The sequence below is a fragment of the Numida meleagris genome, chromosome 5 (genome assembly GCF_002078875.1).
Source record: "Numida meleagris isolate 19003 breed g44 Domestic line chromosome 5, NumMel1.0, whole genome shotgun sequence".
Classification (NCBI taxonomy): domain Eukaryota; kingdom Metazoa; phylum Chordata; class Aves; order Galliformes; family Numididae; genus Numida; species Numida meleagris.
The window spans coordinates 50,335,311-50,352,393 of record NC_034413.1 but is presented as its reverse complement, the minus strand read 5'-3'; positions in this window follow the sequence as shown (position 1 = coordinate 50,352,393).

The window sequence follows — 17,083 nt, the reverse complement described above, 5'->3', positions numbered from 1 at the left end:
ACAGCCGATTTCAGAGATAAAATAATGAAATTACAGCAAAGCAGAAATATTAAACAGAGCAACTGAACATATTTTATCCCATGGTAACCAAAGAAATGGCTGTGTCCTTTTGACAAGATCAGTTTGATACTGAAATAGGGTCAGTGTAAACTCTACATTACAAGAGAATGACAAACTTAAGCAATAAAATCCAAGACAGACCAGGCAACACCTAGGCTAGAATGAATGCAAAATAATTCCATTCTCATAAAAGGACTCATACTACTGCTAGGCATATGAAGTATTACTAAGACATCACTCTACAAGAGCAAAAATAATATTGCAAATGAATGGTCTTGCACCAACTCTCAACCAGGTTGTCTGGCACCATCTACTAGCCTGGAACCAAATGTGTGACTTCTTCTGTGAGGACATGGTGCTATTTCATCCCACAGAATACTTTTCATTACTGTGTTTTTTCAGCTATACCTGAGGTATATCCACATCTAAAGCTTCAAATAGCATCCTATAGGGAAGCAATGCATTTGTACTATCTCACAGCACTGGCACACACCGCCAGTCTAGTAGCACCTATTTATTAAAGCCTTATCACATCTAGCCCTGGAGGCTTTCTTTGTACTGCTCCTTCAACAACACTCCTTCCCAAACCAGCTCAGATCAAGGTCTCCTGCTCACCCCAGGACTGGGAGCTCAGCTTCCTCTGCACCAATGGGAAACCAGGGAATGCAATGTTTGCAGGAGTGACCAAGCTGTACAGCACCAGCAAGAAATGCATGGAGTTTTAAGACGTAGTTATAATGGCTTCCCTGCACATCTCTTCTGGGTATCATAAATTTCTCTCATTTACTGTACAGGTAATCCCATGAACTCTCAGCTGGGGTACTCAGCATCATCCAACAGTAAATGAGAGAAGTTTATAACACACAAAAGAAATGGGCAGGGGAGCAGTTATAAATGTATGCTAGAAGCATGTGAACCCTGTGGAAGAAACTGTAAACTAGTTTTCAACCTGCTTTAATATTGGTTTAACAGTCAGAAGAAAAAGCTTTATTATTTAAGCAAAGTTTAATATGAAGTTTATATTAAAGCGCTGTTTAAATAATAAAACTATTTCTTCTGATTCTTAAAACTATTTGAAAAATGACTGAGAAATGTTTTCACACTCCTGCATTTGCCTCTCACCTGCAAGTGTCACAGATTACTTTGCAGCAAGACAGCAACCATTAGTGCTCAGCTGAAAAATATCAGCTGGAATGAAAAACGCATCAGAGAATACCACAAACATGCAGCAGCATGCACCGCTGACAACATATTTATTTCTTCATGAATTATTTAAATGTTGGTTTAGCTGCGCTGATTTTGAGGCGATTTCTAGCTTACTTTCAATTGCATGGTTGGACTGGCAGAATATCAAAGTTCCTTTTCCAAGGAGATAGAGGCTCATGCAGGGAGCAGCATGCTGTACTGACGACATCGTAATGAAGCCCCTTCGTTTCACTAAGAAAATTGTTCACTTCAATAAACAGAGAAAATGCTTTCAATAAGAGAGCTGGAAAGGAAAGCCACAGAAGCTCTGAATGATGCAGAGGCCCTCTCCTCTCATCTGCCCACCAGCACAAGCCATGGGTTGTGCCTCCATGTGCAAGCAGCACAAGCTGGCTGTGCTGGGACTTGGCAGCTGCACCCTACATATTGCAGGGGTTTCCTACTTTTGAAAGCTCTTGACCAGGCCCATGGGCTGAAAGCCTTTTGCAGCTGGTGTGCAGGAAGTTGTCATCCAGGTTCATTCATCAAGAGTGAATCCAGATGTGCTCTGGGGTTAGCCAGCAGTGGGAAGCACAGCACAAAGAGGGAGATAAACTAAATCAATCTCAACATGTGTCCAGACCTCATGAAGAAACCTGGGCTCTAAATGACTGTCAGGCTGTATCCCAGTGAGCTTCACCACAGCCAGTCACCCAGCCTACCACTCAAAATAGCACTGGAGCCAGGTTGTGTCCCAAATCCTCATTTATCCCCCCCAGTCTCAGCTCATGAGTTCTACCTAACACTTAGGTAATGCTGAGACATTTCTTTCCATACTGATATATGTCTACCTACTGTCTCAGAGATCATGAGGCAAAGGAGGGATTTGATTTAATTTCCAGTCACAGCATCAATGAGATCAGCACTCGAACATGTCCCAGCAGTTCTGCTCTGCAGCCAGACTGAAATGTGTGGAAAGCTAACACCAAGGGTGACCAAAAATTAACCAAGAACTAATAGAAATTCCATGCCTTGGGAAAAAGGTATGGACTTGGATGGCTTGACCTGTTTAGTTCATCAGATAAGATGACAACTCAATTTTGTCATAAGTAACTCCATGGGAGTCAACAAAGACCACTGCAGAATACTTCATCCAGCAGAGAAACACAATGATCCAAAAAAATCACAGGCAATTTCAAATACATGTCTAAAATGCAATCAAATGGAGGCACTCTTGAGCTAGCTTTGAGCTCCTGAGGCTCACAGGTAGTTGGCAGCCCACCCAGAGCAGCAGGGCACTCATCATGGTATAACCACGCCATCAATAGATGGTGTATGTGCCGAGGTTTTTTGGATGGCTCCAGCTCCACACCCAGCACTGCTGTTCCAGCTACACCCCCGATTTATTTAAAGGTCACCAGAGCGTGACTGTGCAAGCTGCAGAAAGGGCAATGCTCCAGGCCCTGGCTCAAAGGAGACTGAGAGTGGGAGGATGCTGTTTGTGTTTGCATTCATGCCATGTAGCTCTAATGAGTCACTCTGATTGTCCAGAGTGAGAGACACATTGCAACTTGTTGTCTCAGCTCATTACAGGACCAGTTATAATGAGCCTTTAAAAGGCTATAATCGCAGGGTTGCTAATGGACCTGGGTGATGCTTTCCCTGACAGATCTTTCTGTAGGTCAAGTGCTGATGCTGTTGGCAAGTCAAGTACAGATCTAAACACTTTTTCTATAATGAATAGCTAGGAGCTGGGCATTACCTGAGATGACTGCAGTCACCTGCTTTTCCAGTGAATCCTTGTTTTCATTACATGAGGAAGGGCAGCTGTAGTAGATTCAAAAGAAAACATCCTTTGTTTTTAAGTTAGTTGGAATGTTAACATGTTATGAATGTGCAAGAGAAGGAATGGACCTCAGTCCCAAACACAGCATGCAATCCAAACATCACTCAAGCACCTAGTGCTTTTTGTAGTTTCCTACATTTTCCTTCAGTATTTCCACAACCACCACCCAGAGTCCCAGCTGGGCAGTGGGTCATATGACTCATGAAACTTCCCTCCAGCAGCTCAGAAATCCCCAAGCATGTTGCCAGCAAGGGCTTTGATCCCTTATCTGATGTGGAGCAGTGGCACATCCAGTAGAGCATCGAGAAAAATTCTGTTCTGTTTCATGTTGCACAAGAAACCCATAGCAAACCTCACCTGCATTACTTCTGACACCTTGCCACAGTTTCTGTATTCATTCCTCTACAGTATCTCTGGTTAGTTTTGAAAGCAGCTGTTCACAAACCTATCAAACCAAACTGAAGTAACAATTTATCTTGTTTTTCTCTAATTAGACATATTTTCAACTTGTTGTCAAAGGTACTTTTACTAATGGGTACACCCATGAAATAGACATTTTACAAAGGCTTTTCTCTAGCTGTATCCAGTTGCTGCCTTACAACATCCAACAAGGTGTTACAAAGGGTCTTTTTTCTAAAAGTAGTGACACTCCAAATCCATGAGGAGACTTCCTCAAAATACATGCAATAACTTCTGCATGAGAGCAGAGCAGCCACACAAATGTACTGATATTTCTCAAAGATAAGGGGGGAAATCTTTAAGCATTTTATTATCCAAGATGAATCATCATCTGTAACCATTTTCATGCATTCAGATGAAATACGATAATTTGGAAAAACTTCCTGCTGATGTTTGCACACTGCTTTGCAAGAGAAAAAGAACATTTTATTCTTCAGTAGGCTGAGTAAAAGGATACGGAAAATAAAGCACACAAGTACATCAGGAAGGGTTTTTAACTGGACCAGTTCTCTGGAACACAGGGAGATGGAGGCAGATAAGTTTCCCCCCAGTTTGGCTCCCAAATAGTCATGATCTGCCCCCAAAACAAGTTGTGGAACTGTATGCATATTCAGCTATTTAAACACAACATCCAGCATTCAAAAATTCTACAAAGATCTATGAAAACTTGCATGGAATTTCTAATTTACAGACTACAAAGACCAATCACAAATGTAAGTAATAGTCAGTAAATTGGTATATGAACTGAGATTAAATACAATTTTAACTTAAAGATCCTCTCTGTCTAAACAAATGGCTAGCTTCAAAACATGGTAGAGAAAGTACTTATACAGTGCATGAGAAGACATCACAACACGTTGCAGCATATGACATGCTTCTCCCTGAATAAAGAGCATCACACTGACTTTATCATCTGAATGGTGCCACCCAAGCTGTAACATGTACAGGCAAAAAGGTGTTATCTCCAGCTTTTTAATTAGTATGTCATGTATGTTAATATATGTTATGGCATTTGCACAGCACTGAATCTATTTAAAGCAAAGCACTGCCTACTGCAGAGTCATGCTTCCATGCTCCTGAAGAACAGACAGAGTTAACTACTAGATAAAAAACCCAAGGAAGAGAAATAGATATGACAAAGTGCTGCTACCCTAGGAACAAGAAGCAGCAATACATACAGGTCAAGTAATACGAGATCCCAGATACATTATTTGTGATTGCAGCAATCATAAATAGGGTAGGAGAAATGGTGAAATATATATAATATATCTGTCTTTCTGATGTGGCATAAAACTGACATCTCGCCCATTTCTTGACATTAAAGATCCTGTTGTTAAGTCTGCTTTTTTTATTTATTTATTTTTCACAGAACAAAAAGGCTATTTTTCATGGAGCAAAGTGGTAGATTTCTGGAAGTAAAACAGCATTTCATAAACAGATATTTTAAGAGACATTGTCAACCAAATAATGCTTTATAAGGCTCTAGAAATGATTCAGAGCTTGTCTGAAAAACAACTTTTATTCACTTCTAGCTCACAGAAATTTTACTGCTCTCTATGAAGTTCCTACTTTTTCCTTCTCATCCACATTTCCAAAAGAACAAGTCCCCTTCAAATAGTTTAGGAGCCTACCATGAGAAACAGACCATGAAGATTAACAAGGACAGTGAAAAATAAGACACTCTTTCCTTAAAGACTATTATGTTGTTTTCCTTCAAAAATATCAAATATCTTCAACTCAAAATCCTTTCCTACGCTTTCCCTGCTTTTTCTAATGATTATCGTACAGATTCCTAAAATACTTATTTCATACATATGTTTAGATAGTAAGTGATAGGCAACTCAGTAAAGATAATATAATTAAATAGAAGTATAATCAGATCAGATATTAAAGCACACAACCCTGTTCTCTTGCCCTCTGTGCTTCATCTGAGGCCAAAAATCCACTGAATGGTAATACCTCTCTCAGGCTCTTTCTGTACATGCACAGGAAGTGACAAATGGGCAGAAACATGAATTTAGCATTTTTGATAGAATGATTTTAGCTGGTAAATTTATGCATGTAATGAAAGTGTTACAGTCTTTCCTATGGCAATTGCCCAAACCCCAGGATCTGGATGAACCTCAAGAGCTGGAATGACACCTCTGATGCATTGCAATTTCTGCTGTCCAAATCTTAAATCTGAATGGATAGAATGATCTCTGGGTCATGTTTGGAATAGTTGTGTGATGTGACTGGGGACTGATCAACACTGCAGAGCAGCCAGAAGTAAATCTGGGAGGCACTGAAGCAAATGCAATGAGCCTGTTGATCTGGGTGAAGACCATGCCACAAGTTTCAGTTAGTCCTTCAACCACATTTCCTTCTCATGCTTAGATGAACGAAAGCCTTCATGGCTCTTTCTAAAAGTGTCTTGTTTCTCCCCAAGTGACAATCACACTTTCTTCTGGTGTTTGAGTTTCCCTGGTTTGGGCAGTAAAACTTAACTAGTGGAACATAAAAAGCAACTTCTTCAACCAAAGCCCATAGATATCAGTCTACTATGCACTCACAGTAGACCAACAGTGCAAAAAGAGATAGACAAGGATAAAGCTATCAGAAATGGGATTGCTCAATGTCATGCAGGATCTCAGCGCCTCAGCATGCCCCTTGATCATACATGAGTTGTGGCAGCCTGCATCTCCCTTGGACACCCTTATCAGACCTCCACACATAGACCTCCAGTTATGTCCAGCTCAAACATGCATCATCAAGTTGATGAATCTAATCATCCTTCCCCCACCAATACTGCCCACTAAACCATGTCCCTAAGTGCTACATCTAACCTTAAACACCTCCAGGGTGACTCCACCACCTCCCTGAGCAGCCTATTCCAATACCTCACCACTCATTCTGAGAAGAAATTATTTTTAATCTTCAATTTGCCATAGTTTTACTAATTCATGTTGAAGTGGTAGCCCATGCTTTGCTTATTTATCTGTATTAATGAAAACACTTTGGTCTCTCAAAAGTATAAGCTCTGTATCTGTCACACCAGTGAAAAACTGTATTACACCCAGACTTCCTTCCCTTCCCCTGAACCAAGTGCCCCATCCACAGATCACATCTTCTCTTTAAGCTGTTTGAAGCACAACCAGATTCCTGGTAAATGGCTAGAACCAACAACAAAAAAGGCAACTTGATTTTCTTATCAAACCGTAAGACCCAGTTGCAAGTCTGATCCAAATCCCAGAGATCTCGCTGAACTCTGGATGAAGCCCACAGTGATTGTTTGGGACTAAGCCCACTTTGACACAGGGGGAAGTACTGTAGCAGCTCTGGGGGAAGGGGAAGAAGAAAAAATTACATGAGTGGTAGGGGTCAAAGTAGGTGGAAAAAAAGGAAGAGGACAATGTCATTCACAACAGACTCACTTCATGATCTAAGGGTAGAACTGGATTCATATATCCATCTAGGGTGATTCCAGGGACTAACAGGTCAAGATGAAAGCTTTCTACGGGAAGGAGGGATCACATGGTGATTTGTTAATCTCGAAGCTTACATGCAACAGCTATATCAAAAGCTGCCTGAGGAGTCAAGTACTCAGGCCTCAGGAACTGCTACTTTTAAGGTAACTTATGAAACCTTACCTCACTGCAAGGTAATTTGCTTACCCCCTTCCAGTGACTGGTGATAGCCAAAAAGGAGCACAATCCCCATCCAGGTAAGAGCTGTTCCCTTGGCTGCTAACCCTTAAATGAGGGGTGAGGAGGGGTGGATCCTGGCTCCACCCCTTCCAGTCACTCAGGTACATTGCTTGCACCTGAGCTCAATGGGATAGCCACGCCTTCTCACCTGATGCTCAGCATTTAGCTCAGACTGTGACCTGGCAATTCCCCTGCACAAGGAAGGAATGTTTTTGTGAGGCAGATGAACCCTGCCTTGCTACTGAACTTCTGTAAAATGGCAGGCACATCATTTAAATCTGGCTTTTCATAATTGGCTACAAACAGTAATTTCCTTCTTAAGGGCTCCAAATCACATTCAACATCTTGTTTTGCAAAGCAATGAGAAAATAAGATTGCTAAGTGTACTGAAAGGATTAGCCCAGTGTCATTCCATGGGACACATAAAATGAATGGAGTTTTCATTTGTCTCTAATTTGTGGGTCCCAGTTAGAAGATAGAGTTAAATCCTCACTTTACAGAGTCATACTGAACGTTTTTGCTTGTTTGTGGGGTGCAGTGCAATGGGAAAGAGGGGAAAGTCAGAAAGTCCAGTAAGGAAATTGGGCTGAGCCATGTGGCAGGACACATCAATGCGAGGCCAAGACATTTTGTCATTATTTACTCGACAAAGTAAACACAGCCAGAAACATCTATTAAATATTTTAAAAATTGGCATGATCCAGAGTATTTCAGAACAGTTTTTGAAATGCTTGAAAAACCTGAAGTGCGGAACTATTTAAAATACTTGTCAGAAAATGAAGAAGGTTGCCTGAAGGAGTGTGCTGTGGTGTCTGAGAGTAGAAGAAATGAGTTCCAGACTGCTTCTCCACCTGTGTTAGCATTTTGTATGGAAAAACAAACCGCTTTGAAAAATGTACAGGGGAGCAGGAAATCTGGAGTCTAAAATACGGCAACATACACAAACCCTTACTTTATAATTGCGCGCACTGTAGACCATCTGTTTAGCAGTTAAATACACTGCCATTTAAATGAGTAAGTACATTTAATGGACGAAGTATTAAGATCACTGAGGGGTGAAGTTTTATATTTGCAGTGTGTAAATGCCGGAGTGGAACCACTTGTACATTCTCAACACTACACACCTTTAAAATAACTAAGAAAAATGACTACTTACCTGCTGCATACCAAAACCCAGCTCCTTTTAGGCAAATCATTACAAACTGGAATGGATTGAATTGAAGCCTGATGGCCTCGCGGCCTCCATTCCAGAAGTATAAATCAGGCTGCGCTCAGCCACTGCTGTTGTGAACTCTTTTAACACATAGAAAGTGAAAATCACAGGAAGGGATGATTTAATGGCTTTGCTTTGAGTATTCATTGTCATTTCAATCATCTTCTAACTAAGACAGGAGCAGAGAAATCTTTCCTAAGCACCTTAACTAATAAGTTGTCAGTGTTTAAACAACAACTGCTTTCCAAAAATAATTTAAAAAAAAAAAAAAAAAAAAGGAAATTAGCTGATATGATCAAGCCATATGGCTAATGTAATTGATTTGTTCGGATTTTTTAAGTGATGAAAAACAAAGCCGAATTGGCAGCGTAATATAATTCACGTGTTTAACGGGAGGTGATACGTTCTATTTAGTTCGACAACAAATCGCGTCTTCCTGGTGTCTAAAATGAAAAACGACGAGGGAGGGCCGCCCTGGGCCCTGAGCACACCCAGCTCGGGAAGAACGAGTTCCGAGGAGCGGGCGGGAGCGCCTGCAGGGGTCGAGCCGGGGGTTGCTCCCTTGGGCACGACTCGGCCCCGGCCCCTGTGCGACTCCGCACCGCCTCTCTAAGCCTTCCTTAAATTGCTGCTGGAACTTGGTTTCAATCCGCGATTTTTAAGACTCGCTCGCTGTCAAACCGAGCCGATATTCCCTTCTGGTTGAGTCATACTCAGCAAAACAGATCGGAGTCATAATAAATCTGCGCTGGAAAATGTGTTTGTTTCTCTTTCTCTGCTCTGAAGTTTTTCAGTTCCCTTCCTCAGTTGTCTGGAGGATGCGTTGTGTCCTCTGCCTGATCGCTGCTGAGCGAGGGCTTCCGAACACGGGCTGAGAGCGACAATTTTGTCAGGGATAGTAAAGAGAGGAGATTTGGGGAAGGAAAAGCTTCGTTTTCTTGCACGCTCAGTGGGCTGCAAGAGCGGAGTGCGACAAAGGGGTCCCAGCACCTGGTGCGGCGTGCACGGGGCCACCGCTCTGCCCCGCTCGGAGCACCGCAGAGCTCCGCACGCAGAGCTCCCCCCTCAGGGTGAGGTTCCCTTGCTGGCACGTGTTCCCGGACAGAACTGACTCTGATGGACACCTCGCAATGGAGCATAGAGAGTTCAGCCTCTGAAAGCCAAGAGAAGTTGAATTCAATTAGACAAAAGCTTCGTTTGCGTTGTCTGGAAACTATGGACGTGGCTTAACTGATCACTTCACTCCTGTGAAATTCGTTCCCATCACTAGTAAGTGCAGGTCTCATTAAGGTGCTCCGAACGGAGTTTTTAATAATGTGTTAATAATCCGCGCCCATTGGTCAGGAGGGGAAGGCTTTGAACCCAGCTGGGGCGCGGCGGGGCGGGCGGAGCCCGAGCGGGTGGGACACAGCACGGGCAGCGCTTCGGGCTGGGCAGAGCAGGGGCAGCGCAGGTTTCTTTTAGACGTATATAACAAATATAATAAAAAAAAAAAATAAAAGAAGACTTCCGGGCAGAATTTGTCCTTTTGTAAAGAGAGCACCTGCTATGCGGCTGGGTTGTGCTCTCCACCCCGGCAGCAGCGCGATGTACGGACGGAGCCGGGCCCAGAGGGCGCAGCACCCCGGGTGCCCGCAGCGTCCCCACAGCCGCAGGCGGCAGTTGGAACCCGCGCGGGATGATGCCTTCAGCCGCAGAGATCTTTCGTGATTAATGAGTGATCGGGAATTTGGTTTCATTCCCCAGACCCACCGGGCTGCACAAGGCCTTCAGAGATTGCTTTTCTGGTTGTAAGATTGACTTCCCTACCTCGCCTCCTTGGCTCGTTACTATTATCATCTGGGTTTAAATTTCTCTTTTTAAGCAGTGTAATCTTTCTTCGGTTGCTCGTCCCAGAGTAAAAATCAGGGCATCATTTTCACATCAAAGAGCTGTCAGCTCTCCCGTATGAATCGCTGCCCCCCGCACCCTCTCTCAACCACCACCCTTGACATCCGCGCATTCGGAGCGTACCGGCGATATATCGCTGTAATCACAGCCCTTATAATTGGCTTTGGCGCTCCGAAGCTGGGAGGAGGGGCCGGGCCGCTCGGACGGGGTGCACGGGGCTGCTCCCCGGGGAGGACCCCCCCGCCCCCAAGGATGGGAGCTCAGAGGGGGCAGGGAGGTGGGCGCTGCCCGCCCGCCACGCTCTGAGCCGCGGCCCGAGGAGAAAGCGGGAGAGCAAGGGAGCTCCCGGCCGGGGGAGGCCGAGGGCTGCGGCTTCCTGCCCCCGTCTCATAAGGAAGTAAAACCAAATCTTTAAAAAATAATACACTTTCTCGCCATGGAAAATGAGGGACGTTTCTGGTTTTATCATTTAGTTGGGGATTAATTAATAGGAAATGGCTTCACCAGACGGAGCGGGAGGTAAAGGGCCCTTTCCGTTCACGCCCGGGGTCAGGCTCGAGGTGAGAATCTGCAGACTGCCTCGGCCCGGCCCCAGGCGGCCCCGCTGCCGGCACCGAGCCGGGGGGGGCTGAGAGAGCCGAGACCGGAGCGGTGCCGCCGCCTCCCGCAGTCCCGGTGCGCCCAGCGGGCGGCAGCTGCCCGGCCCGGGGAGCCGCGACGGTTCTCCCTCACCCCTATCACCCCCGCGCCGGAGCGCACGGCCCAGTCGAAACCCGTGTGCGCTCCTGGTATCTCCGAGGCTCCTAGTAATTATTTTCTTGCTGATTGCTAACGCCAGCCCGCGAGAGGTACCGTTAGAGAACGGCGTTATTAGGGAGCCCGACGGTAATTAGTGCTTCCCCTGCCACCGCGCCTATGGCACCGCGCAGAGCCGTGTACAGCTGACAGTGCCGCTGCAGAGAGCGCTCTCGGGTAATGTGTCGGGACCGCGCGCGCGGAGCCCTGCTAAAGGACACTCAGCTGAAGCCTCATTGCTAGGACGGTAATTAATCGCGCCCTAGGAAGGCATTAAGTGCTCTCCCGGAGCGAGCTGCTGGCTTTCCAGAAGAGAGCCTCAATTTGCCGGAGAACTCGCGGGAGCGTCTCCAGCGGAGTTCGCCTTTGTTGCTAAACCCACACATCCCCACGCTCAGCGCAGCGCCTTCGCCTTTCTTTGGTAAACATTGTTTAAACAAACAGTGCCTCCGCCGCCTGCGCCGCTCGGAGCCCCAGAAAGGCGCAGGGAAGACCGGAGCCCGCGGCCAAGGCTGCCGCTTAATCCAATGAAGGCAATTTCCGAGGATAATTGCGAACATGTTTTAATGCATATGCATGAAAAAGGATTTTTTTTCCGAGAGACCGACTTTACATGCTTATGTAATTGATTGAGGCGCTGACCCGCTATTCAAAATGTTATTTGAGAACCATCAGAATGCGTAAACTTGCAAATTGCCCAGCTTGTATCTGAATTAATACCTCATTCATCATCATTATGGGTTGATAAGTTAATTTAACCATTTCATTCTGCCTTAATGAGCTATAGTTAAATTAATGCCACATAATATATGAAAGTAACATTTAAATAGAAGCACTGGGCTGAGACAAACAGAGGCTGCTGCTATTTGGGCTGGAATAACGTGACATAAATCTTTTCTTCATTACAGGAGCCAGTCTGTTCTACCAGCAGTTATGAAGTATTTATTCATTCACTTTCTTTTCCGAAGTTGCTTTGCCAAATAGCGTAGGTAAATTATGCGCGCTTGTAAATAATGCCTCGGGAAGTCTTTATTGAAGTAAAACGGTGGAAGAATAATCTCTGTCTCTCCCGATAAAGGCACGAACGGACGAGCAATGGCACCATGGCCGGGGGCTGTCCCCGCTGCGGGAGGGCTCGCTGGGCCCGGCCACAGCCTTGCTACCCCCCCGGGGGCCGCCGACCTATCTCGTCGCGGGGGCTCTGACACCGCAAAGTTGTCCCCCCAGCGCACCTCGAGGCGGGAGCTCTCCGCTGCCTCTGTGTCCCCTTTCTCCCCATGAAGCGTCCCCGCTTCCAGCCCTGGGGAGGAGGACGAGCAGGTTCCGCCCGGCCTGCCCTCGAACTGGGGTCGGGCCGCCCCGAGAGTGCCACGATGCCAACGACCCGGGCACCATCCCTAGGCGGGGGGACACGGAGGGGCCGCTCCCGCATCCCGGGCCGGTGGTGCCTGTCCGGGGGCTGTCCCCCACCCCCCCCCGTCGCGCCCCGCCTCGGCCCCGCAGGGCCGGTGCCCGTAGGTTTGTTTAAGCAGAGAGCTGCGAGCCGGCTCCATTTGTAAGCATTCTTTCATTTCCAGCTCGAATTGTTAAAAACAACCTACTGTCAACCTATAAACTCGCTGAGTGAAAAGACAGATTGTGCCAGGGAAATTTCCATTACAACCTCCAGTATATTACATTTCCATTACATTCTTCAATAGATGCTTTTAAATACCGTAATGCCGTTGGGATAGGCGGGTGATTAAAGGTGATAGGTAAAGAACCAAGTAATTAAAAGGACACGTGTAAGCGAGTCCTGCGAAGGCGGTGACTTGTGACCCTCCCGTGGCCGGGCGCGGGGCTCTGCGCCGGGATCCAGCCCGGAGCGCGCCTTCTTATTTACCACTTTATCACAAAGAACGCTCTACAGACGCGGGCTGTCGGTTCTCTCGGGCAAACAAAACCTCATCCGCTGATCGGCCCCGCGGTGCCCTCCGCGCACCCCTTCCCCTTCCAGGGCTGCTCCCCGCAGCTGCGCGGTATTTTGGCGATGAAGGCGCACGCGGCGCCAGGCGCAGCACAGGAAACCTCCAGCCCCCCCTCGCCTCCGCCCCCGGGCGGCTGGTTCCACCTTAAATAACTCGGGTTTTTGGTCCCAAACGCGCCCTGTAGTTCAGGTTTTTGTCCTCCCCGCAGCAGCTGTCACCCTGCATTATTCGCAGTCAGCTAAATGAAACATTATTCTAAACATATGCATCGTAATCAGTTCGGTCACACTTACAAGAACACGCGTTAATAAGGCAATCAATCACCCTGGAACAAGCAAGTTCTTCTGTAACAGCTCATAAACAGTGTGTAATGAAGAATTGGAGGTTAGCATGACATGCGTTGATCAGATAATCAATGTCAAAGATGCGATGAATGTCAGTAAATGTAGTTTTCATGTCGTTTCTATAAAATCTTCAATTTACAACAAGCAGTTCAATTACCCAGAAAATACAGTCAATTAAATAGGGGTGATTGGACAGTAGGGGGTGGATCATCGATCTTTGCATTTCTATCTCGCCGGTGGACATTTAATTTGGTTTTTCTATTAGCGCCGAAATAAAGAAAATATAAAATATATTAAACAACCCACAGATTTATTTTCTTGTCAAAAACAATTCGGGCTTGATGACAGACAGTCTTCTTGCATTTTATGATGAATTATTTTTTCATTCTTTGCACTCCAGAGACAAAAAATACGCTGTTATTTTGGACAGGGTTTTTTTGGCCACTGTCTTTTCCTGTTTGCTTTCCCATCTATCTCAATGCTTTTGTTTTTAAGGGTTACAACCCCCGCGTTAGCAAAGAGCACAGAAAAGCAGAGTGATACATCACCAGTCCAAATGTGCAACTATAATCGTATTTCTTTAATGGGGGGCGTTCAGAAAAAAAAAAAAAAAAAGAGAGAGAGAGAGAGAGAAAGAGAAAGAAAAAAAGGGAAAAAAAGGAAAGAAAGAAAAAAAAAAGGAGAGAGAAAGGAAAAAAAAATAAGAACTTATCTAAGAAAAACCCCAGGGATCACTCCAGTATATATTTAACCAAACTGCAATTAAAGACAGTATCAGCTTGTATCATTTAGAGCTAATGCAATAATAATGGTAAATTACAGGGCCAAAATGGCTTGTGAAAGCAGCCTTCGTATTCCCAATAGTTTCCGTGTCGTTGTAATTAATGCCAGAGTGAGCAGTTGGTGAAGGAAAATTTCGCGGAAGGGACATCTCGCTTTTCCAATCGAATAGAAATAGACTGCTTTGCACACACCATTGACTCTCGCATTTTTCCATCGAAATATCGATTTTACGGCCGATCTGTAAATATACGGACGGTCGGGTTGAGCGCGAAGGCTGCGGGGGAGGGGAGCGGCGCGGCACCCTCGGAGCGGTGCGCGGTGCGCGCAGGGCCCGTTCCGCGGAGCGGCCCCAGCACCGCTCCCTCCGCCCGGCACAGGGACGGCAGTGGCCGGGATGGGGCCGGTGCCTTCGGCGCTCCTTGGCCAAGGGGAAGGACGGTTGGAACGTTCGTATATTCTCCGTATTTCGTCCCCGGAAAGGGATCAAAGCGTCGAAGGCGGACGCGATATTTTCTCTCCGCTGTTACGGAATATCTCTATAGTATTTGTAAACACACAGCTGTTTAGCCGGCCAATTAACGCTAAACCAATGTTTGGACTTATTACACATCTGCTATAAACATGAGTAATGCGTAGCTTTCGCAGTAAAAATACTGATTAGTATGAATTAATCCATCTGATATGTGTATTAAAAGGCGTTTAAAGATGTTGTTTTAAGAAGTTCTCATAGCCCTGGATGCCATATTTAAAAACAAACATCAGTGTGCAATGTTTTGCAGCCTCTTAAACAAATAACCCCGCTTTGATTTAAATAACATTTATTTTACATGACCAAACACAATAAATAACGTAATATACAAAGCTTTATAATTATTGCACATTTGTAAAATATTTTACAGCGAGTTCGTACAGCCAGCGATATTTAAAGCACAAAGACTTTATTTACAGTTTCATATAATAACCAGGTCCAACGGACCTAACATAAAACGAATTTATGTTAATTTTACCAACCAGCGTCCTCCTCGATCGTTTCATCGACATGTATCTCTACTTCGGAAAAATGTAAACGTTATTGCCAGCAGCGCCGTGTGCGCGCACCCGCTGCTTGCGCGGCCGTAACAAGCGATTCCAACAATCGAAAAGGTTGAGCTGGTAAAAGAGTGCTACGTTTTGGTCTATCTCCTTTAGCCTTAAATTATATATTAATAAAAAAAATTAAATGTAAACTCAGCGAACAACAGCTGGTATCGTCACCTTTGTACATAAGTAGTCTTGCTGTTTGTTCCTTACGGACCGAGATAGGTGGGTTGGGTGTCTCCCAGCGTACTTTCCCGTTCCCTAAGCGGCGACCGTACAATAAATCCACCGCGGGAGCCTCGGGGTATTCCTCCCCATGCCCGTCCCTACCCCCGCCCGAGGGCTCCGTCCCGTCTGGCAAAGAAGCCTACGATTTACGTTCAGCGAACGGAACGGCGTAGCCTCGAAATCATCTCCTGAAAGTTCATTATTAGAATACGACAAAAAATCCAGTGTCTTAAAAATATAAGTATTTCGGGACACTTACTCGAAATATATAAGAGGCGTATTTTGGTGAGTGCCTACGTGTGTGTGAGTCACACGGGGCCCAAACAAGCAATAGCAAGTTGGATGAGGGCTTCAACTCTTCAGAAAAATCTCATTATGGGAAGAGCGAAGTGGCTCTGTAGGGAGCATTATGGAAATATCTGGGCTTGATTTAATGAGGCTCTTCACATTGGTGGAACATCAGCTTAACAGAGAAAAGTCTGCCCGGGGCGTCCGAGTTACCAAAATGAAAATTGGCAATTGAGATGATAAGAAAGTGGCTTTCTTGTGCGAAATCACTTCGGGTAACAGATATAACATTAAATAACATACATTCTATGCACCGAGAACAATGTTTTATGTACCAAGTCTCTTATCTGTCTCTTCTAATGACTTCCCTTAGCGGGTTGTTAGTACTTGACAGCAGGTCTCTGTGCGGGGAACTTTTTTCCAATTCCACATTCAAAGGAGGTCCATCAGAGAACATGATTGGCAATTTTCGTCATAATCTGCACATTATTAGCATCAAAATTGACATGGCAGTAACACCGGTGCTTTTTGATGTGCCTTTCTCCAAGTTCACGGCAGTCCCTCCCGTAGCAGCGGTGCGGAGCGGCGGCTCTCGGTCGCCCGGCAGCGGCTGCGCGGGGGCACAGGCGCGACGTGAGCAATAAATCCGAGCGTGAGACAGAAAGGGGAGAAACGCGCTACGGAAAAAAAAATTTGAATTTAGAAAAGCGTCTGTAACGTAAATGCTTCAGGACAACACCTACACCCAGAGAGATTCAAGTATTTCCCAGAGAGCGTGGATTATGGTCGGTGAAAAGCACGAGCTTGCAGAACGCCTCTCCCACGCTGTCAGTCTCACCCTCCCGTAACCGGCCCGGCCGCAGCAGCCTCGCGAGCTACCACTCTCCGTACAATACCTATACGAGTTTCCCATTTATTCGAATTCAAACCGAAATAATAATTATTATTATTATTAAAAAGAAAAAAAAAGAAAAAAAAACGACGAAGAAACCCCAGGAACTCATTCCCTCCTGCCCCTCCCCGAGCCCCGCGCCCTCCGTCGGGCGGCAATAGAAAAATAGAAGGAACTTCTGCCCGGCGGGCCCCGCGCTGAGCCCCGGGTGGTTATCTGGTGAGCGGCGCCTCCTCCCGCTGCTCCGGCGAGGCGACCGCGGCCTTGCCCAGCACGGCGGCCGAGTAGGGCAGGAAGCCGCTCTCGGAGCGCTGCGCGCCCGCGGTGCACGGGAAGTCGGCCGCGGAGCCCCGCGAGCCCAGCGCCGAGG